Raw genomic sequence first — 23,886 nt, 5'->3', positions numbered from 1 at the left:
TACAGTCTTTTCCTTTGTTCCCAGCCAATCATAGTAGAATTTACAAAACTTACTAATGCCTCGGGCTACACGTATTTCAAGAGGAATAGCACAATGTCTCCAACTATAGGTGGACTATTTTATGTCTGAATTACTCTGTGGAATGATACAGCCATTTAGATAAGTAGATTTGGGAGCATCTCAATTTTATTCCCTGGTAGCAGGCTGACCTTCACGGAGTATGAGACTACGTCTTTCTCCTGCGTTCACAGCGAGTAAATCCATCTATGTAGGATGACCACTCTCAAGTACTCCCCAGAGTACCGCTTGGACCACTCTCTGGTGGTCAAGATGGAGAACACATTTCCGGGGCGGGGGTGGGGGGTGGGGGGAGGGGCTCTGGATCGCTAGGAACTACACTACCCAGAAGGTAGTGCGCCGAGTTGAGCCAATAAAAGGTCAAGATGAAAGCATTTCCGTGCGTGCGCATCTCATCAGGGTGGGACTTCCGGCGTCCTCTTCGTGGCGGCCATTTTTATTGCTTTCGTATCTGTTGTCGCTCCGGAACGCTGGGCCGGGACTTGGGTGACAGGGTTGAGAAGGTCCAAGAGGAGCCGCTGTCTCCGCTGCATAGAGGCCGGTCTGAAGTTCGGCGACGCCGCCGGGGGTGTCCCGGGCCTGCCGTGCCCGCGTCCACCCGCCTCTCCCGCCGCTACCGGCCCCGCTCTGCCCCCAGACTCTGATGGCGTTGGCAGCGACGGCGCTGAGGACCCCGCCTCAGGTAAACGCTCATCCTCCGGGCCCTCACCGCCCTCACCCCACCAGACACTAAAGCCCCGAGTGCGGGGCGCCTGCTCACGTGCCCGCAGCCCAGGACGCGGTGTCCGGGATGGTGGGGCGTTCGTGGGTGGGTCTGTTTTTGATAGTGTGATGGCCGCGTGAGAGAGGGTGACAGGCGGAGGTACTGACAGATGCAAAGGCTTGGAGGTTGGATTGAGCCGGGAGTATTGGGAAACCTGGGGTCCGTCTGATATCTGCAGGGAAGTGTGTGGTAGCGTGACCCCTGTACTGGCTGGCGGAGAGGTTTTTTCTTCATTCTGAGGGATGCCATGGAGGGTAGTGGACAGAAGAGGAATACAGTCTGTATTAGGGTTTCAAAAGTTTTCCAAAAACTGATTAAAGAGAGAACAAACTAGAATGGAGCTGAAAACGACAGTGAGGCACAAGGCGCTAGTAAGAAGCAGCATTGAGGACTGAGGCGCAGAAGCTAGTCACTTAGCCCGAGGTCACCGGAATCCAGGGCTGGACGGGGATACAGGGGAGGCCTGACCTCATCTGGAGCCCAGTCCTTGTTGCCTACCCCTCTTCGCAGGTTCTGAAGGATGAAAAGCACTTAGGAAACCTATACACGGAAGAGGAGGTTGTCCCAGTCACTCACTGTCCCTGACACCACCCAAATGGTGTCTGGGATTGTAGTGTCTTTAACGTCTTCCTTGCTTTTTCCCAAGCTCGTGGGTGTGGGGACCCTGGGGATACCTCAAGCCCAGTCCTGAGTGCAGGCCAAGGGTTACACGGAGGTATTGCTATTGCTGTCAGTCAATATAAACACGTGTGAAATGTTGTGACAGGACCAGATACTGACATGCGCAAATGTTTGGAGGTATGACTATGCTGGAGATAGGGTACAGCCAGTTTCCATTTTATTAGGACCAAAGAGCTGAGTGTCAAGAATCAGGTCTGTAATTGTCAAGAATTTGGACGTCTGTTATGGAGATAATGAGAGGTTTGGATAAGCGGAAGGGGTTGATTCTTATGCAGGTCTTAGTGAGTTCCATTGCCTGCAAAGAAGAGAACAGACTGTATGAGTAATATAAGAGGCAGGGAGCTGCCAAGGAGGCATTTACTATAATCCAGATGAGTGTTGGACCAGGGTGGTGGCCACAGAGGTGGGAAAGAAGTTGGACTTTCCATCCATGTTTTAAGGAGAGTCAAGTAGATTTTTAGATGTTGCGGGTGAGGGAGAGAAAGGGAAGAGTCAGGGATGACCCCAGTGTTTCCGGTTTTAGGAGCTAATGGGATGAAAGCTCCATCAACTGAGATGGGAAAGTTATGGTAGGTTAATTTTACTTGGGAATATCAGATGTTTTGTTTTGGCCTTGTCAAGAGTCTGAGATGTTTCAGAGAAAGCGAGTGGAGGCAGCAGTTGGGTGTCTGGAAATCTGGGGAGGAAGGTGGCTCTTGTGTGGAACAGGGAGGAACTGTGGATCCCATTTATGTGGGGGAATGCAGGTCATCCTGGCAATGCTGTTCGCTGGTCTGAAAGAGGAGGGTGCATGATGAGTGGTTTCCCTGCTCCACACCTGATCAGGGTTGCTGAGCACACAAATGCAGGTGAAGGATAGAAGTGAACATGGTAACCATATGGAAGAGAATGGGTAACTGAATTGAAGAGAATGGTTTGACAGGCGACTAAAGCTTTTGTGAGATTAGTGGACATGAGATGGCTGTGGAGGCGTTGGAGTAATTGAAACAAGATGATGAGGCTAGGGCTCCTGCTAATTCACTAATGTACAGGTTCACCAGAATTTTGTGGTGAGGTTTGGTGTGGTGTGGTGTGGTGTGTTTGATCTTGATGGTGGGTAGGTCTGGGGCAAATATGGTCATTTGTGAGAGTCACTGTGCCTGGAACGGACACTGTCAGTGCCAGGATTCCAAGGAAGGTTGAGGGAGAGAGGACAGTGATGGCCGCTGAGGGGACAGGGAGTGCAGCACAAAAGTGGAAGTGGGTCATGGGCATCTGTAATCACATGTGCTTCTGGGTGGTTAAAATTGAGCAAGGATCAATAAAAGTATGAAGGAGGCCTTCAAAGCAGTTTTCCCCACGTGCATAGTTGTGGGAGTGCAACTGTGGGGACTGAAGATGTGAGAGAGGTACAGTCTACAGAATGATGGGCACACTAAGAGGAAGTGCTAGCTCATGGCACCAGGACCCTGTTATTGGGGACTGAAGGTTGAAGCTTGAACCCAAGTTTGGTTGTGTCTGTGAGTCACAGCCTAGAGACCCCAGGGGAATTGATTGACAGGATGGATGGGACCCTACAGGCCAGAACCAGAGCTTGGATGACATCTCTGTGCTGTCCTGTCCAGTGGTGTTGAGGACTGAACACAGTGAATGAAGAGACCCTGAGGGATAGGTGGGCATCAGTGGCACTTAGGCCTGAAATTCCTGTTCGGTGGAGAGCTCTGGAAGAGGATGAAGGTGGGATAGGTGTGTGATGAGATGGATTGTGGGAGCTTAGAGAGAGAATGTTCATAGCTCATTCTTTCTCTCTCATAGACGTGCAGTGTGACCTTTGAGGACATTGCTGTGTACTTCTCCTGGGAGGAATGGAGGCTCCTTGATGAGACTCAGAGACGCCTGTACCTCGATGTGATGCTGGAGAACTTTGCACTTATATCCTCACTGGGTAAGACTCAAAGCCTTCCCAGCGTCCTGGACTAGGCTCTATCCCACCTCACCCTCCTTTTCCCGGGGGGTGCTCTGTTCTTATACATGTGAACTGTGGGCACTACTTGCTTCCCAAGCTTTCCGTGTAGTTGCTGTGGTAGCTAGGACTGGGCTGTTTGCACTGCCCTCTACCTTCTCCTGCAATATCAACCCTGATACCTGCTGTATTGAACGCTCTTAGGAAAAGGATTCCAAGCCAGTAGTATTGCAGTGAGCTTAATGGATTCTACCTTACTTCCTTCTCTCTGTCTGGGTCAGTGTGTCTAGATCCTTTTCACCTCTGTGTCCAAGATTTGATCCCTTCTTTTATTTACTTGTTTTTATTTTAATTTAATTTAATTATATATATATTTTTCTTCTCTTGGCTGAGCTGCATGGCTTGGGGGATCTTAGTTCCCCGACCAGAGATTGAACCAGGGCCACAGCAGTGAAAGCACCAAGTCCTGACCACTGGACCGCCAGGGAACTCCCTTCATCCCTTCATTTACCTAACATTTCTTTGTGCCTGCCTGTGCCAGGCATGCAGGCATTATCATGGTCATTACTTACCTGAACGATGAGCTACTTTTCAGTGTCCTACTGCAAGGTTTGTAGTGTTTATTTATTTATTTTTTTAATATACGTTTATCCAAAGTTTTTTTTTAATTATTTATTTATTTTGGCTGCACTGGGTCTTCAATGTGGCATGCGGGATATTTAGTTGCAGCATGCGGACTCTTAGTTGTGACATGCAGACTTATTAGTTGCAGCATGTGTACTCTTAGTTGTTGCCTGCATGTGGAATCTCGTTCCCCGAGGGATTGAACCTGGGCCCCTTGCGTTGGGAGTGTGGAGTCTTACCCACTGGACCACCAGGGAAGTCCTTGCAGTGTTGGTTTTTTGTTTTGTTTAATAAATGTATTTATTTATTTTTAGTTGCATTGGGTCATTGTTGCTGTGCACATTCTTTCTCTAGTTGCGGTGAGTGGGGGCTAATCTTTGTTGTGGTGTGCGGGCTTCTCATTGAGGTGGCTTTGTTGCAGAGCACAGGCTCTAGGCATGCAGGCTTCAGTAGTTGTGGCTCGTGGGCGCCAGAGCGCAGGCTCAGTAGTTGTGGCTCACGGGCTTAGTTGCTCTGCGGCATGTGGGATCTTCCTGGACTGGGGCATGAACCTGTGTTCCCTGCATCGGCAGGCGGACTCTCAACCACTGAACCACCAGGGAAGCCCCTCATTTTGGTTTTGATTTGCATTTTCCTGATGATCAGTGAGATGATTAGTGAAGAGGAACTTTTTTTTTTTTTTTTTTTTGCGGTACACGGGCCTCTCACTGTTGTGGCCTCTCCCATTGCAGAGCACAGGCTCTGGACGCGTAGGCTCAGTGGCCATGGCTCATGGGCCCAGCCGCTCCACGGCATGTGGGATGCCCCCAGACTGGGGCACGAACCCACGTCCCCCACATCAGCAGGCGGACCCTCAACCGCTGCACCACCAGGGAAACCCAGGAGGAACATTTTTTCATATACCTGTTAGCCATTTGTAGATCTTTGATAAAATGTCTGTTCAGCCATTTTATCTTTGATAAAATGTCCACTTTTTAATTAGATTGTTCTTTTCCTGTTGAGTTGTAGAGTACCTTATATATCAATGTTTTACATATTAAAATATAAATTTCACCAATGAAATCTATCTGGTCATGGCCTATTTTTTTTGTTGGAAGATTTGCTTACTGGTTCAATTTCCTTACTTGTTATTGGTCTATTCAAATTTTCTGTTTCTTTATGATTCAGTATTGGTAGGTTGTATGTTTCTAGTCTGTTTCTTTTAGGTTATCTAATTTGTTGGTGTATAACAGTTCATAGTAGTCTTTTATGATCCTTTGTTTCTCTTTTATTTCTCTGTTAACTTATTTGAGTCTTCCATCTCAGAAGTCTAGAGAAAGGTTTGTCAGTTTTATTTATCTTTAAGCAAAACCAGTTCTTAGTATTGTTAATCTTTTTTTATTGTTTTTATAGTTTCTGTTTCATTTATTTCTGCTCTGATCTTTCTTTTTTTTCTTTTTTGGCTGTGCCATGTGGCAGGCGGGGATCTTAGTTCCCCAACTAGAGAACGAACCTGGACCCCCTGCCGTGGAAGCATGGAATCCTAACCACTGGACTGCCAGGGAATTCCCCTCTGCTCTGATCTTTATTTTTTCCTTTGTTCTGCTAACTTTGGTCTTAGTTTGTTCTTTTTCTAGTTCCTGGAGATGTAAAGTTTGGTTGTTTATTTAATGCTGGCATTTTTTGCTCTTAATCCTGGCATTTATTGCTCTAAACTTGATTTTTCTCTTAATGCTGGCATTTATTGCTCTAAACTTTTCTCTTAAAACTGCTTTTGCACATTGTATATGTTTTGTTTCTATTTTTGTTTTTCTCAAGGTACGTTTGATTTTCCTGTTGATTTTTTCCTTTGACTGATTCATTGGCCAGGAGCATATTGTTTAATGTTCACATATCTGAATTTTTAAGCTTTCCTCCTGTTGCTGGTTTCTAGTGTTATCCATTGTGTTAGGAAAAGTTACTTGATATGGTTTGAGTCTTCTGAAACTTGTTAAGACTTGCTTGACATAGCATATAATCTATCCTAGAGAATATTCTATATGCACTTGAGAAGAGTGTATATTCTGCTGTAATAGGATGGAATGTTCTGTATACATCTGTTACATTCATTTGGACTAAAGTGTTGTCCAATTCAAAGATACCCTTACTTTCTATCTGGATATCCACCTGTGTTGAAAGGGGGATATTTAAGTTCCCTATTAACACATTATTGACTGGGAGATTTTTTCAGAAACTAATGCCTGTGGCCGGCAATTTGTTAGTTTGAGTAAATATCAACAACTTTTTTTGCACTTAACGTATTTATTTGAAACTTTGTACATGTCTTACTAAAGCATTCTAATACTTTGTTAGAGTGTGATAGGCAGTATAGCAGGAATCTCTGTGCAGGGGAACAGAACATCTATTACAAATACACCGTTTCACTGTGCTTTCCCCTGGAAGAGCAGACTCTATACTTTCTGGAGGCATTTTTTTTTTAAGCCCTTTGGGTATTATTTCCTCTAGAATATGTTCTTTTATTTTACCTGGTAGTCAACAAGGTGGATCTTTGTGGGGAGGCTCTTTTATTTTTTTATTTTTAAAATATTTATTTATTATTTTATTTATTTTGTCTGCGCCTGGTCTTAGTTGCTGCATGCGGGATCTTTTAGTTGTGGCACACGGGCTTCTTATTGCAGTACGGTGGACTTCTTAGTTGTGACATGCAGACTGTTAGTTGTGGCATGAATGTGGGATCTAGTTCCCCAACCAGGGATCGAACCTGGGCCCCCTGCATTGGGAGTGTGGAGTCTAACCCACTGGACCACCAGGGAAATCTCTTGGGGGGCTCTTTTAGAAACGCCACGGGAAGGATCAGGTGTGGGACTACCACTGCATTCACCGGAATGATCAGTTACCCATTCTCTAGCTACTGCTGACAAAAACTGCTTATGGGACTTCCCTGGTGGCGCGATGGTTAAGAATCTGCTTGCAAGGGCTTCCCTGGTGGCGCAGTGGTTGAGAGTCTGCCTGCCGATGCAGGGGACACGGGTTCATGCCCCGGTCTGGGAAGATCCCACATGCCGTGGAGCAGCTGGGCCCGTGAGCCATGGCTGCTGAGCCTGCGCATCCGGAGCCTGTGCTCTGCAACCAGAGAGGCCACAGCAGTGAGAGGCCCGCGTACCGCAAAAAAAAAAAAAAAAAAAAAGAATCTGCCTGCAAATGCAGGGGACATGTGTTCAATCCCTGGTCCAGGAAGATCCCACGTGCAGTGGAGCAACTAAGCCCATGAGCCACAACTACCGAGCCCGCATGCCTAGAGCCCGTGCTCCACAAGAGAAGCCACCTCAGTGAGAAGGCCACACACCACAACAAAGAGTAGCCCCTGCTTGCCACAACTAGAGAAAGCATGAGCATAGCAACGAAGACCCAATGCAGCCAAAAATAAATAAATAGATGAATAAATTTATTTAAAAAATTGCTTGTAAGTCATTTTATTCTGTGCATTAAGGCTGCAATAAATTTTAAATACATTGAATAAACTGCAGTTACTCAACTAGAAACCCACTTTCTTATATCATTTTCGAGTTTTCCAGAGGATATTGAAGTTTGCCAGATATTGATCAGAACGATCAACTCCTTTCATATATTTATTATACTCTAAAATATTATTGGGCTTAGTTATCTGATGGTCAGTCTTTCTGTCTTCCTTTACTGTAGATGCTATGGAGGTGTAATGAATAGTTGTCACCATGCAGACTAGCCTCTTGTCTTTCCATATAAGAAGAATCACTTCTCCCTTCTGTAAGAATGTCATTTCTACCCTCTGTAGATGTTTAGATTTCTCCTTTAATTGGTTTGGTAGACCATTATTCTCTCTTATAGTCCTACAAACTCTGGTTTTATTTTTCAACAACATTACAGATGTGGACAGACTGTTGTAATAATTGTCTTGGTAAATATGGTGCCATGAACCAAGGTTGTAGGACCAACAATATTGTTTCTTGCAGTTTCTTTCCTTCACCCATGTAAATATCACGGTTGCATGTATATCCAGTTTCACTTTCGTTAAGCATCCTGACCAAAATTCCATATTTTGTAAATTTTCCAGGATTATAGGTTTTGAATCTGAGTTGTCCTCTCCACTTTATCATTGCCTCATCAAGTGATAGCTCTTGTTTGGGTGTATAGATCGATTGAGATTTTGGTAGAAAATAAGCCAAAAGAGGTTTAATTTTTGAAATTCTGTCTGTAGGAAGTGGAGTTTCCGAGTTATCGTTAAAGTGAAGAAATGTCATTATTTGTTTGAACCTTCTTCTCATCTTAATCTTTGATAAGTGTTTCAAGTAAGGGATCAGTCAACCAATATTCTTTCCACTGTGACTTTCTTACTTGTCTCATCAAAATTATTAACCCAAGAGGCTTCTTCATATCACTGTTGGTTACATTAGTCCATTTTAAAGCCTTATCATACTTTTTATATGATTTTTCATTCTGTTGGTGATATAAGTTTGTTTGAGAAGTGACCAACTCGAAAAAGTCGTTACCAAAAATTAATTCTGTTATTTCACTAACACTTGGCGGGTTATTACATTCAATAGTTACACCTGACACACTATAAAGTCTTCTAATTTTTGTGAAATGTTGTCTTCAATCCACTCTTACATAGAAGCAAAGGAGCATTCTTGAGTTTCATTTTCACTTTCCACAGTAGAGTCATTCACTACGGTTTTTTGTCTTTTTGTTGGTCTAATATTCACATCGTCTGAATCAGAACTATATTCTGAAGAACTGTCATCTTCTGAGACACTAGTATATATGTCGCTCAGACAGAGAAAGTATCTGCATAATATTCACCAAAAAATTCTTCATCACTCAATTTTGCAATGCATCATTTTTGAAAATTTTACGGTAATAAACTTGCGTTTAATGTATACGAGGTTGGAACAAAAACCTAATGGAGGAAAATGTGAGAGATAATGATAATCATAAGTTGTATAATGAACCCTTGATCAATTTTAAGTTCTAACAACTTCACACGGTGATGTTAATTGTGTCACTCTCTAAAAACGTATTGATATGTCTCCGGGTCAATAACATTTGAATAACAAAAGATGTATTAATGCATTTCTAGTCAGAAATGTGTTAATATTCTTTTGCTGGGACTTTCCTGGCAGTCCAGTGGTTAAGACTCTGTGCTTCTACTGCAGGGGGCACAGGTTTGATGCCTGGTTGGGGAACTAGGATCCTGCATGCCGTGCGGCGTGGCCAAAAAAATAAAAAAATTCCTGCCTTCAGATCTGGTCATATTTGCTTAATTTTTAATATATGGTACGTATATATATAGTTAAATTGTTACATTCTCCTGGTGAATCAATTTCTTTATCATTACGTAATGAACATTGTCTCTTGTGATAGTTTTTTTTTAAGAGTGATCTTTATTTGTTTTTTAAAAATTAATTTATTTTTGGCTGCATTGGGTCTTTGTTGCTGCACGTGGGCTTTCTCTAGTTGCAGTGAGCAGGGTCTACTCTTCATTGTGTTGTGTGGGCTTCTCATTTCAGTGGCTTCTCTTGTTGCAGAGCACGGGCTCTAGGCATGTGGGCTTCAGTAATTGTGGCACGCAGGCTCAGTAGTTATGGCTCACCATAGAGTGCAGGCTCAGTAGTTGTAGTGCACAGGCTTAGTTGCTCCACAGCATGTGGGATTTTCCCAGACCAGGGCTTGAACCCATGTCCCCTGCATTGGCAGGCAGATTCTTAACCACTGCACCACCGGGGAAGTCCCTCTTGTGATAGTTTTTGATTTAAAGTCTATTTGTCTCACTTAAGTATATCTTACTCTGTTCTCTTCTGAGTTCTATTTGCGTGGAATATCTCTTTCAATTCCTTCACCTTCAGCCTGCGTGTGTCCTTAAGGCTGAAGTTACTCTATTGTAGGTAGCATATAGTTGAGGTCTTTTTTTTTTTCTGTTCAGTCACTGTATGTCATTTAATTGGAGAATATTTTTAGGACCTACTGTTGCCATCTTATTATTGTATGGCTGTTTTGTAGTTTCTTCTTCTCTTGCTGTCTTCCTTTGTGACTTGATGATTTTCTGTGGTAATACACTTTTTTTTTTTTAAGTACCAACTCCTTTTTTTTTTTAAATTTATTTTTGGCTACATTGGGTCTTTGTTGCTGGGCGTGGGCTTTTCTCTAGTTGTGGCGAATGGGGGCTACTCTTCGTCGGTGGTGTACGGGCTTCTCACTGCGGTGGCTTCTCTTGTTGCAGAGCTCAGGCTCTAGGCACGCGGGCTTCATAGTTGTGGCACATGGGCTCAGTAGTTGTGGCACGTGGGCTCAGTAGTTGTGGCTTGTGGGTTCTAGAGCGCAGGGTCAGCAGTTGTGGCACACGGGCTTAGTTGCTCTGTGGCATGTGGGATCTTCCCAGACCGGGGCTCAAACCCGTGTTCCCTGCATTGGCAGGCAGATTCTTAACCACTGCACCACCAGGGAAGTCCCTGTGGTAATATACTTTTATTCCTTTCTCATTGTCTTTTGTGTCTAGTATAGGGTTTTGCTTTGGGGTTACCATAAGGCTTATATAAAACATAGCATTCTATTTTATGCTGATAACAATGTAACTTCAATCTCATACAAAAAATCTACTCTTATACTTCCCCCACACATGCATTTTATGTTTTTGATGTCACAATTTACATGTTTTTATACTGTGTATTGGGTAACCATCAACAAGTTATTGTGGGTATAGTTGTTTTTAATACTCTTGTTTTTTATCCTTTGTAGTTGAGTTGAGTGATTAACACAGTTTTACAGTATTAGAGTATTCTGAATTTGACCATATACTTATCTTTACCTGTGTGTTTTATATTTTCATATGATTTCATGTTAGTAGTTAGCATACTCTTTTTTCTTTTTTTTTTTTTTTTTTTTTTGGCTGTGCTGGGTCTTAGTTGCAACATGCAGGATCTTCTATCTTTGTTGCACTATGCGGGATCTAGTTTCCTGCCCAGGGATGGGGCCCAGGCCCCCTGCATTTGGAGCACGGAGTCTTAGCCACTGGACCACCAGGGAAGTCCCTAGTTAGCATACTTTTATTTCAGCTAAAAGAATTCTTTAGTCTTTCGCATTTCTGGTGAGGTACTCAAGTGGTGATGAACTTCCCCAGTTTGTTTGTCTGAGAAAGTCTTTCTTCCTTATTACTGAAGAATAGTATTGCTGGTTAAGTATTCTTGGTTTGCAATTTTTTCCCCCACCCCAGTATCTAGAACATATCATCTCACTCTCATGGTATGCAGTGTTTCAGCTAAGAAAACCACTTTATGGGGTTTCCCTTGTATGAGGGGTTTCTTTTTTCTTACAGCTTTTAAAATTATCTTTATCATTACTTTTTGAGTTTTATATTAATGTGTCTTGGTGAAGTCGTCTGTGGATTGAATCTGTTTGGGGACTTCTGAGCATCATGTACCTGAATGTCCACTTTTCCCAGATTTGGAAAGTTTTCGTCCATTATTTCTTTAAATAAATTTTCTGCCCCTTCCTCTCTCTCTACTCCTTCTAGGGCTCACATTATGCAAATATTGTTTTGTTTCACAATGTCCCATAACTCATGTAGACTTTTTAAAATTCTTTCTGGTCGTTTTGTCTTTTTTCTCCTTTGATTGGATAATTTCAAAGACCTACCTTCAGTTTCATATTCATTGTTTTGATTGATCAAGTTAGCTATTGATATGCTACCGTGTTTTTCGTTTTGTTCATCATACTCTTCACCATAATTTCTGTTTGGTTCTTTTTCATATTTTCTGTCTCTGTTTGAAACTTTATTTAGTTTGCATATTGTTTTCCTTATTTTGTTGGATTGTCTGTCTGTGTTTTCTAGTAGCTCATTGAGCTTCATTAAAACAATTATTGTGAGAGACTTCCCTGGTGGTCCAGTGGTTAAGACTCTGTGCTTCCACTGCTGGGGGCATGGGTTTGATCCCTGGTCAGGGAACTAAGATCCCGCATGTTTCATGACGTGGCCAAAAAAAAAAAAATTATTGTGAATTTCTTGTCTGACAGTTTATAGATTTCCCTTTCTTTGGGGCAACTGATAAATTATTATGTTCCTTTGGGGGGTGTCATGTTTCCTTGATTATTTTGTGTGTGTTTCATGTAGCCTTGCTTTGATGTTAATACATTTAATGGAGCAGTCATTTCTTTCAGACTTTACGTAAGGTTTTGGTGGGGAAGATCTTCACCTTTTTGTGGGTGTTAGTATGCCAGCTTGATGGGTAGTTGCTGTTCCGACTACAACAAGGCCCAGGGGCTTAGAGTCTGTCCAGCTCTGTCAACTGAGATCAGTCTCAGCAAAGACTGCAGGGGTCCTCAATAGCTAAAGTTGTCGGTATCCACAGTAGTAGAGAAGATTGCTGGGGATTTCCTGATCTCTTTCTCCCAAGGGAAATGTTTTGACTGAGGGGCTCCCTCTTGATGGTAAGTCCGGCTCTTGGTTGGGGGGTGGTGCTTCATGGTGGTGATGGCATTGGTGTCTGATGTGTGGGCACTGTGGAGCAGTTATAGATCTGGATTCTAGGGTGTGATAAATGCAGAGCAGTAGCAGTTCTAGGGTCCCAGACACTGAACAGCCTGCAGCAGTGTTGACTTTGCTTTGTGAGATGCAGTTGCACACTGAGCAGTGATGGAGCCTTGACTGGAGTCTAGGTGCACACAGAAGTGTCTGAGGAACTAACTCACGTATAGTGGCCATGAATCTCGTGCCTGAGACAGGCATTCAGGTGACAGCTGTGGAGTCAGGTTATGGAATATGGGCATCAGTTTCACAGTTGGGGCTCTGAGGTTTAGGGTGTGTGCAGGATTTATGGGGGTGGCAGCCATGGTTTTGAAATAGAGCAATAGCTACTTTTGGAGGAACAGGTGTGATTCAGCATATTATTCTCTTGCAGGTCCCCCATGGTCATGGCTGTTAGTTACCTTATTGAAAGAGCTGCCAGTACCCTCTGCAGAGCAGGGAGCTGGTGTTCACACCTATAAACACTTGCTCTTCTCTGCCGTGCAGACAGTGGGATCTGCGGCTATATCGGGGCCTGCATAGGTTGAGGAGAACCTGTTGAGGTTCTCCGAAGCAAAGGCTAATGGGGTCCTTTGCAGAGCAGGGCATTGGGGAATGTGATGGCAGCCACCATTTGGCTGATACACATAGTTCCCACCATTCATCTTATTTCCTATCCATCTCCACATGTCTGTTAAGCTGATGTCCCCAGCGATCCTTTTTTTTAAAAAAATATGTATTTATTTTTGGTTGCGTTGGGTCTTTGTTGCTGCACGTGGGTCTTCTTTACTTGTGTCGAGCAGCGCTACTCTTCGTTGCAGTGTGTGGGCGTCTCATTGGTGACTTCTCTTGTGGAGCATGGGCTCTAGGTGCGTGGGCTTCAGTAGTTGTGGCACTTGGGCTCAGTAGTTGTGGCTCACACGCTCTAGAGCTCAGGCTTAGTAGTTATGGTGCACAGGCTTAGTTGCTCCATGGCATGTGTGACCTTCCTGGACCAGGGCTTGAACCCATGTCCGTGTATTGTCAAGCAGATTCTTAACCACTACACAACCAGGGAAGCCCCCCAGCGATCACTTTTGTGTGGTTATTCTACTTTTCAATTTCCATTGTGTTGCTGCAGTGTCTTAATTGGATTTCTGAGTCCTCCAAGGGTCAATTTTGTTTGCAGTTAGCTGTCTGTTTTTTGTTGGTGGTAAAGGTTGGTGTCCTCTGCTGTTACGCTGATATCACTTCTAGATTGGTTTTCTGTGTCTGTTATGTGCTGAGTTGCTCTGTGACAGTAGAAGTCATTCATCTGTCCTGTTTTTACCTTAGGATTTGTATCCTGCATGTACCATGTAGTTGCTTAACTAGGGCTTACAGATGTGCCAGGATGGATATGACTCCAGTCATGGCATGGTGGGCTCAGAGGGGGCCTGGTCCTGGTGAATGGCAGCTGAGTAGAGTATGACATCAGGCTGTTTTCAGATCATACCAGGAATCTATCTTTGTTCAACCAGGGTTTAGGTGCCATTTGCAGTGGCTATACCTTACTTCTATATTTCCTTTTCCACTGTTAACACTTGCCTGACTTGTCAGTTCTACTACTTGTAATTCCTATGGTGACTTCCAGCCCAGGGATAATTTCTACCTCTCTGGACTCCACATCTCCCATTTTTCTCACCACTCTTTCTGTAGTACTCACCAACATTGGTTGTGCTGTGATATGTTCACATTTCCCTAAATTGACTTTGAATAGCAGCTAATATGTTGCTGTGGGATTTTAATGGGCTTAGATGCACGTTTCTATCATCTCACATCAGCAGCAGAAAAATCCTGCAAGGAGCCATTGGGAAAGAAATGAGTTGTAGACCCTGCCTCTCTTCCTTGTGTCACACTCTGTGTTTTGTTTCCTTCCCCTGGTGAGGTCTCGACTATTCTGTGATCTTGAGGCTCAGTAATGCAAAACAGTCGGCTGTTCTTTCAACTGAATTCCAACTTCTGTATCTTGAAAAGCATCTCATAGACTAATACCTAGATGAGACAGATGGACATCTGTGATGAACTTGACCCTTCCCTATAGTGGACATGTACTTGACCAGCATTTCTTTCTGTTCAGGTTGCTGCTGTGGAGCAGAGGATGCAGAGGCACCTTTTGAACAGATCACTTCTCTAGGAGTGTCACAGGCTAGGACTCCCAAGGCAGATTTGTCTTTCCAGAAGACACACCCCTGTGAGATGTGTGGTCCAGTCTTGAGAAATGTTTTCCACTTGGCTGAGTGCCGGGAAACACAACACAGCCAGAAACTTTTGAGGTGTGGAGCATGTGCAAAACGATTTTATTTTAGTGCAAACTTTCAGCAGCACCAGGAGCAGTACATGGAAAAGAAAACCCTCAGAAGCAGTGTGGATGAGGCCTTGTTTGTGAAGAGCTGCAGATTCCATGTGTCACAGAAGCCATTGTGTTGTGGGGAGTTTGAAAAGGACTTCCCAACCATCGTGGGACATCTACAGCAACAGGACACTCATACTGTGGAGAAGCCAAACACAATCAGCCAGTGTGGGTCAACTTCACAAGGCAGGAAAAGCCGTCACACCTGGGTAGAATGCAAGAAAGCCCTCAGCCCCAAACACACACTTGTTCAGGACCATGGTGTCCACAGTGGAAGACAGTGTTTTGTGTGCAGTGAATGTGGGAAAGCATTCAAGTACAAATCCTCATTTGTTCTGCACCAGAGAATCCACACTGGAAAAAAGCTTCATGTATGTGGTGAATGTGGAAAATCTTTTAGGCAAAGCTCAACCCTCTGTCAACATCTAAGACTTCATACTGGGGCAAGGCAGTACAAGTGCAGCAAATGTGGGAAATCCTTAAGCCACAAATCTGTCCTCATTTATCCCCATTCATGGCACAGTGGAGAAAGCAGTTATGTGTGCAGTGAATGCTCAAAATCTTTTAGCCATAGCTCAGTGTTCTTTCCACATAGGAGATTTCAAATTGGAGAAAGGCCTTATAAGTGTACTGACTGTGTGAAATCTTTTACTTCTATGTCTGCACTCAGTTATCATCAGAGATCTCACACAGGAGAACGACCTTATGTGTGCAGTGATTGTGGGAAATCTTTTATCTCTAGTTCTGACCTCCGTTACCATCAGAGAGTTCATTCTGGAGAAAGGCCTCATGAGTGCAGTGAATGTGGGAAATCTTTTATCACTCGTACTGCTCTCCGTTATCATCACAGAGTTCACACTGGAGAAAGACCTTATGAGTGTAGTGAATGTGGGAAGTCCTTTACCCGGAAAAACAACCTAATTATACACCTGAGAGTGCACTCAGGAGAAAGGCCTTATGAGTGTAGTGAATGTGGGAAATCTTTTACCTTTAGCTCCAGCCTTCGTTATCATCACAGAGTACACACTGGAGAAAGACCTTATGAGTGCAGTGAATGTGGGAAATCTTTTAACAATAGGTGGACACTCATTCGACACCGGAGAATTCACACAGGAGAAAAGCCTTATGTGTGCAATAAATGTGGGAAATCTTTTTCTTGTAGCTCCACCCTCCAGTATCATGAACGAGGTCACCTTGGGGAAAGGCCTTATGGGTGTGATGAATGTGGAAAGTCTTTTACCACTAGCTCTGCCCTCCGTTATCATCAGAGAATTCACACAGGAGAAAGGCCTTATGAGTGCAGTGAATGTGGGAAATCTTTTATCTCTAGGTCTGACCTCCAATATCATCAGAGAGTTCATTCTGGAGAAAGGCCTTATGAGTGTAGTGAATGTGGGAAATCCTTTATCCGAAGGAATAACCTCCTTTTACACCAGAGAGTTCACACAGGAGAACGGCCTTACAACTGTAGTGAATGTGGGAAATCTTTTAACAATAGGTGGACACTCATTCAACACCAGAGAGTTCACACAGGAGAAAAGCCTTATGTGTGCAGTGAATGTGGGAAATCCTTTACCTCCAGCTCCACCCTCTGTTATCATCAGAGAGTTCATGCAGGAAAAAGGCCTTATGAATGCAGCGAATGTGGGAAATCTTTTACCTCTAGTTCTACCCTCCGTTATCATCAGAGAGTTCACACAGGAGAAAGGCCTTATGAATGCAGTGAATGTGGGAAATCTTTTACTTTTAGTGCCAGTCTCCGTTATCATCACAGAGTGCACAGTGGAGAAAGGCCTTATGAGTGCAGTGAATGTGGGAAATCCTTTAAGGATAGATCACAATTCAATAAACACCGGAGAGCTCACACTGGAGAAAGACCTTATGAGTGTGGTGAATGTGGGAAATCTTTTAGCCAAAAATCTTCCCTCTCAACACACCGGAAAATTCATAATAGAGAACGGTCTTATGAGTGTAGTGCATGTGGGAAGTCTTTTACCTCTATTTCTGGCCTTGGTTATCATCAGAGAGTTCACAGGGGAGAAAAGCCTTATCAGTGTAGTGAGTGTGGGAAATCTTTTACCAATAGCTCCATACTGATTCGACACCAGAGAGTTCACACAGGAGAAAGACCTTATGTGTGCAGTGAGTGTGGGAAATCTTTTACTAGTAGCGCCACCCTCTCTTATCATCAGAGAGTTCATGCAGGCAAAAGGCCTTATGAGTGCAGCAAATGTGGGAAATCTTTTACTTCTAGTTCCACCCTTCGTTATCATCAGAGAGTTCACGCAGGAGATAGGCCTTATGAGTGCAGTGAGTGTGGGAAATCCTTTATCTCTAGCTCTAAACTCCGCTACCATCAGAGAGTTCACACGGGAGAAAGGCCTTATGTGTGCAGTGAGTGTGGGAAATCCTTTAGGGATAGTTCCCAATTTAGTCAACACCAGAGAGGTCACACTGGAGAAAGGCCATATGAGTGTAGAGAATGTGGGAAATTTTTTATGCGAAAATCTACCCTTTCTCAACATCAGAGAGTTCACACTAGAGAAAGGCCTTAGATGTACTGGGGATGTGCAGTTTTCTTGTTCATTGTAAGGATTCCAGAGGAAACTGAGGAGCCATATGTCTGAATTAACTCTCAGACATTTGAGCATGCACAGTGGGGAGATTTCCCCATAAGTTTCAGTTATGTGGGAAGCGTGGGACTATGTTGCACTCTCTAACCTGTCCAGGGCTCTTCCCAGATTTATGTCACTTCCATCTCTGGGGTCAAGGCCATTTCACCTCCACCACCTGGTAGGTTCACACAGTGTGCCTCAGTCACCAACCCAGTGTGTTCAGGGAAGCTGACCTCTGTCCTGCAATGTATTGGCCAAGTTAGGAGTCACCTGAACATTTATGGCATCAGCTTTCACTCCTCCCTGACTTATCTTGGACATGGACCTGGTCAGTATTGACCCAGAAGATACCAAAAGTTCAGCTGGCAGCTAGCAGAGAATGACAACACAGGGATGTGTTGGTTTCACATGATAATAGTAAATTTTTCCAGCTTCCAAATCATGAACTGGGTAACTGCCTGCTGCAGATTGCTTTGGCTTGTACAATAATCAAGGCCTTGCAAGCTCTTTACACTCTCTTTAATCTTGAAAGTTCTGTTTACTCTGCAGGTAGTTTATACACAGGTTTTTACTGTGTAAGCATAAAGGGGAGAACAACTTTTAGGGGTCTCAAAATTTCTGTGTCTGAGGAAGGATGGTATGATGGCAGACAGTAGCTTGCCAGTTTTGCCCAAATTTGCATTGCTGCCCACTGCCTCCTAGGAAAGACCGCAGGGATTTCTGGTTTTCATATGAAGCCTGGAGGCTTTGTGTTTTAGGAGTCTCCAAGATGTCCCTGAGAAGTGGCAGCTGTGAGAATCTCAAGAGCTTTGAAAGCAGAATGAATTTTTTTTTTTCGGTACGCAGGCCTCTCACTGTTGTGGCCTCTCCCATTGTGGAGCACAGGCTCCAGACGTGCAGGCTCAGCGGCCATTGCTCACGGACCTAGCCGCTCTGCGGCATGTGGGATCTTCCCAGACCAGGGCACGAACCCGCATCCCCTGCATCGGCAGGTGGACTCTCAACCACTACGCCACCAGGGAAGCCCCAGAATGAATTTTTTCCCTTCCTTAAAGGAGAGGTCACAGGGCATTTCAGCACTGTTGAGAGATTATCTTCCCCAGGTCTACAGAGAGCCATATTCCCTGATGGCCACAATTTATTGGCCTAGTGTCACTGGTTCTAAGACCATTGGGTCCAGGGGAAACCATAATTGGTACAGAAACTGGTTTACTAGGGAGGGGAAAAGGCCGCAGCCTACTAGTGTGTCAATGTAAAAATGACTGTGGAGAATCAGTTTGTACACAAATCTCAGTACTTCCAGGTATGTTTATCTTGTATAGCTGAAGTCATCAGAGAAAATAAAAATAATTGAAAGGTTTTGTGGATTCCTTTAGCCTCTGTAATATTCACCTCAAGGCCATTACTGCATGGGCAGGAAGAAAGAGAAAAAAGGGGATCTAGTCCACAGATGTGGCTCTTGTGATCCAGACAGCATTCTTGTTTGACTTCAGGTGGAAATGTTCTTTATTGCTCACCATATTTGCTGCCACTGAGGCAAGACTGCCGCCCCAACCCCCTGGGGCATAAGGATAGAAATGATGGAGTCAGTATAAGGTTGCCAAACCTATTTTCTGAAAGGACTGGGACATAGAGATCTTTAAATCTTGAGCTATGTTTTAAAGTTTTACTAAGGTATAATTTACATGTGCTAATACGAATATATTTAAAGTGTACAATTTGATAAGTTTTGACATAGGTGTGAACTTCTGAGACCATCATCATAGTCCTAATAGTGACCATATCTGTCATGGTATATTTACCTCATTCCTATTATAATCTCCTTGCCTTTCTCACCTCTCCAAGTAACCATTGATTTACTTTCCTTACAGTAGATACCTTGCATTTTCTTGAATTTATATTATTGGAATCATTTGTTGTTTACCATATTTTTTTTGTTTTCCTTTATGTATCATAATTACTTTGAGATTCATCAGTGGTATATACTGCTTTGGTTTTTGTTTTGTTTTTGGCTGAGTAATATTTTTCAATATGCGATGGTTAGTTTATCCATTCTCTTTATGGGCATTTGGTTTGTTTCTAAATTTTGACTTCTGAAAATAAAGCTGGTATAAAAATTGTGTTCTTTATATGAATATATGAAGAATATATATGTTTCTTTTATCTTTTGTCAGTAACTTAGAATATAATGTGTGAGTCACAACTGTTTTTTACTTTTTTTTTTTTTTTTGGTTGTGCTGGGTTTTCGTTGTGGCAAGTGGGCTCTTCATTGTGGCCTGTGAGGTTAGTAGCCCTGCGGCATGTGGGATTTCAGTTCCCTAACCAGGGATCGATTCCCTGTCCCCTACATTGGAAGGCAGATTCTTAACCACTGGAACACGAAGGAAGTCCCACAACTGTTTTACTTTTGAAGAAACTAACATATTGTGATCTAAAATGATTGTACCTTTTGCATCTTACCAGCAATGTATGAGAATTCCATTTCTTCCATATTCTACTGAATACTTGGTTTATCATTTGTGTTAGTTTTAGCCTTTTAACTGAGTTTTTAGAGTTACCTCACTTTTGAGTTTCCATAAGGATTCATGATGAGCGTTTTTTCAGATATTCATTTGCTGTGTATCTTTGTTAAAATATTTGCTGAAATCTTTTTCTTTATTGACCCTTGGCTATCTTCCTTTAACAAATAGGACAATGAAACAACAAAGATGTATGTTGGAATTTCACTCATTTTAAAATACTTTTAATATTTTTAAAAAGTGATTTTGCTTTATGGAGTAACTTTACTGGCAGAATTTTCTCACTTGAAAAAAATCTGCAGTATTCATAATGCAGTGGATACTTAGATATACCATTTTAAATTTAATCTGCATTTTTAACATATTCTCTATATTCCTAAGTTCAGTCACTGAAGAATACAATAAAGCCTTGCTTTATAGTGCTTACACATTTTCCTGGTTTATATCACCGTGGAAGTTGGTGGGTTGGAGCAGATGGGGACAAGATTTACTTTATATATCTATCTATCTATCTATCTATCTATCTATCTATCTATCTATCTATCTATCTATCTATCTATGTACCTATTGCTGTGTTGGGTCTTTGTTGCTGCTCACGGGCTTTCTCTAGTTGCAAGAGCGGGGACTACTCTTCATTGTGGTGCACGGGTTTCTCATTGTGGTGGTTTCTCTTTGTTGTGGAGCACAGGCTCTAGGCTCATGGACTTCAGTAGTTGTGGCTCGCAGGCTCAGTAGTTGTGGCTTGTGGGCTCTAGAGTGCAGGCTCAGTGGTTGCGGCACACAGGCTTTGTTGCTCCGTGGCATGTAGGATCTTCCCAGACCAGGGCTTGAAACTGTGTCCCCTGCATTGGCAGGTGGATTCTTAATCACTGCACCACCAGGGAAGTTCCAGGGACAAGATTTCATCAGGATGGACTGGTCTTTCCTTTGAGTCCCAAAGCCTGGCTGGGGGGCGGGTGATGAAGATATCAGTGGTCAGACTCCACAAGTCCTCATCCAGGCTGCTGGGTTTAATTCTGTATCCCTGACCAGTGAAAGGACCCACAGGCAAACACTCCTCTCCAGGCCTGTTTCCTCCTATGTAAGGTGGGGATTAGGATCTGACCTGCCTCTGGTCCACTGAAAGATGTGAAGAGGGGAGCTGTCCATTCCTATGCAGCTCCCTTTGCAGGTGACATTCTGGTGCCAGCCACCTTTAGCTCCCCCTGATGTCCTCAGATTCCTCTAGCCCCAGACCCCTCTATCCCCAGGGACATGTCAGAAATAAATGAGGCATCTCACAATCCACGATCTGGGTCAGCCCCCATGGACTTACAGGCATCGAGGTGGGGTCTGCTGGGTACTGAGGTCTCCGTGTGGATACCCCAGTGGGAAATAATCTGGGCAACTTGCTGAAGCTCCTTGAGCCTCAGTTTGCTGACTTGGACATAAAGATGTTAACTTTGGCCCCTGAGAGGATCAATGAATGTAACAAAACACTGAGCACTTAACACCTGAATTCCAGGGTTTGTATTTTGAGCTTGTATGTGGCGTATTTATTTAAAATTTTAATAGAAAATATTTTCATAAGTTTCCTTTTCACAATTCTCTTATTGTACTTAACTCTAATTTATTGGCATTTTTATTGTATTAGTAACATTCTCATTTTGTTCCATTTTATAGAGTGCCATGTAAGTTAATATAAATGCCATGTAAATATACTGTGAAATTTTACTCAATCCATATGTGTATCATTGTTATAGCGTATTTCTCCTGAATCCATTTACTCTGTGAGATTGAGAGCACACTCATCAATTGATGGATTATCACAGAAATAGTTTGATTCTTTTGCAAGTGTACTGAGAGATCTCTTACTTCTGTTTGCTCTAACTGATAAATTAATTCTCTTCAGATCCTCTTTAAACATATTTCATTTATTATGCTGAAATGCAAAATGACCAATTCTATTAGAGTATGCTATTTCACATACCAGATAGTCTTTTCACGTAAGTTTTTTTGTTCATTAGTTTTTTGTCCTTCCCCTGAAACTCAATGCAAGTTTTGTTTATTTAAAAATAGCTTATTTAATATGATATAAACAACAGATAACTACTTAGAAAACATTCTTATTTCAATGAATATTCATTTGAATGTTCTGGAAAGGTTGCAAGTTACTTTTTTAAAAATCTAGTTCAGTGAAATGTGGCTGATAAAAGTATGTGATAAAGTAATAAATATATAATTCTATAAGTATTCTACAGTCAGAATGTTTTGGAAACATTTAAAATTATCAGTCCACTTTAATTCTGGCTGGTTATGGGTAGATTTTGAAATCAAAACGAAATTTTCACAAATTAGATTATTGTATAGTAATTGGATAGTTTTCACAAAAATTGCCTGTTGCAAAATGTTGCCCAATGTTTTTATGGTTTTATGGATACTGAAAATATTATAGACAATTTTTTTTACATTATACACGTTATTTTTGTCATTTAAATTTTTAGTTGTTACTGTATTTTGCCGCAGCAGTGAGAGCCCAGAATCCTAACCACTAGGCCACCAGGGAACTCCCCACTTGAATTTTTTTTTTTTTTTTGTGGTCCACGGGCCTCTCACTGTTGTGGTCCCTCCTGCCGCGGAGCACAGGTTCCAGACGCGCAGGCTCAGCGGCCATGGCTCACGGGCCCAGCCACTCTGCAGCACATGGGATCTTCCTGGAGCGGGGCACGAACCTGTGTCCCCCGCATCGGCATGTGGATTCACAACCACTGCGCCACCAGGGAAGCCCCCCACTTGAATTTTTATTTACAAAAATCAAAAGTATATTTTGTGGCCTTAAATTGGGGCTTAGCTTGTAATGACTTGCATACCTCAGTTTATTAAAAAAGAAAAATCTTTTTTTTACATTTTTAATTTTAATTGAAGTATAGTTGCTGTACAGTATTATATAAGTTACAGGTGTACAATATAGTGATTCATAATTTTTGTGTGTGTGTGTGGTACGTGGCCTCTCACTGCCGTGGCCCCTCCCGTTGCAGAGAACAGGCTCTGGACGCACAGGTCCAGTGGCCATGGCTCACAGGCCCAGCCACTCCGTGGCATATGGGATCTTCCCGGACCAGGGCATGAACCCATGTCCCCTGCATTGGCAGGCAGACTCTCAACCACTGCACCAACAGGGAAGCCCCTGATTCATAATTTTTAAAGGTTATACTCCATTTATAGTTATAAAATATTGGCTATATTCCCCGTGTTGTTCAATATATCCTCATAGTTTATTTTATACTTAATAGTTTGTACCTCTTACTCCTTTACCCCTCTATAGCCCATTCCCCTTCTGTCTCCCCTCTGGTAACCATTAGTTCTCTTTATTTGTGAGCCTGTTTCTTTTTTGTTATTCACTAGTTTGTTGTATTTTTTATATTCCACATATAAGTGATATCATACAGTATTTGTCTTTCTCTGTCTGACTTACTTCACTTTGTATGATAATCTCTAGGTCCATCCATGTTGCTGCAAATATCAAATTTCCTTCTTTATGGCTAAGTAGTATCCCATCATACATTGCATTGGCCAAAAAGTTCTTTCGGGGTTTTCTGTAAGATGCTATGGAAAAACCCGAATGAACTTTTTGGCCAACACAATATATACCACATCTTTTTAAACCATTCATCTATTGATGGGCATTTAGGTTGCTTCCATATCTTGGCCATTGTAAATTATGCTGCTGTGAACATTGGGGTGCATGTATCTTTTTGAATTAGTGTTTTTGGTATTTTTGGATATATACCCCAGAGTGCAA

The 23,886-nt window shown here is 42.8% G+C and overlaps 1 long non-coding RNA gene across 1 annotated transcript; it reads left to right on the top strand.

The window, feature by feature from the left end:
- The first annotated feature begins 517 nt into the window (after window positions 1-517).
- On the top strand, window positions 518-22,064 carry LOC307179565. Its single transcript, XR_013825428.1, has 3 exons — window positions 518-760; window positions 3,317-3,446; window positions 14,699-22,064. It is a non-coding gene; the product is annotated as an uncharacterized lncRNA (long non-coding RNA).
- The last annotated feature ends 1,822 nt before the right edge of the window (window positions 22,065-23,886 follow it).

Source organism: Stenella coeruleoalba (genome assembly GCF_951394435.1).
Source record: "Stenella coeruleoalba genome assembly, chromosome: 20".
NCBI classification, from domain to species: Eukaryota; Metazoa; Chordata; class Mammalia; order Artiodactyla; family Delphinidae; genus Stenella; species Stenella coeruleoalba.
The sequence above is the reverse complement of the archived record's forward strand: the minus strand, read 5'-3'. Positions and strand labels throughout refer to the sequence as shown.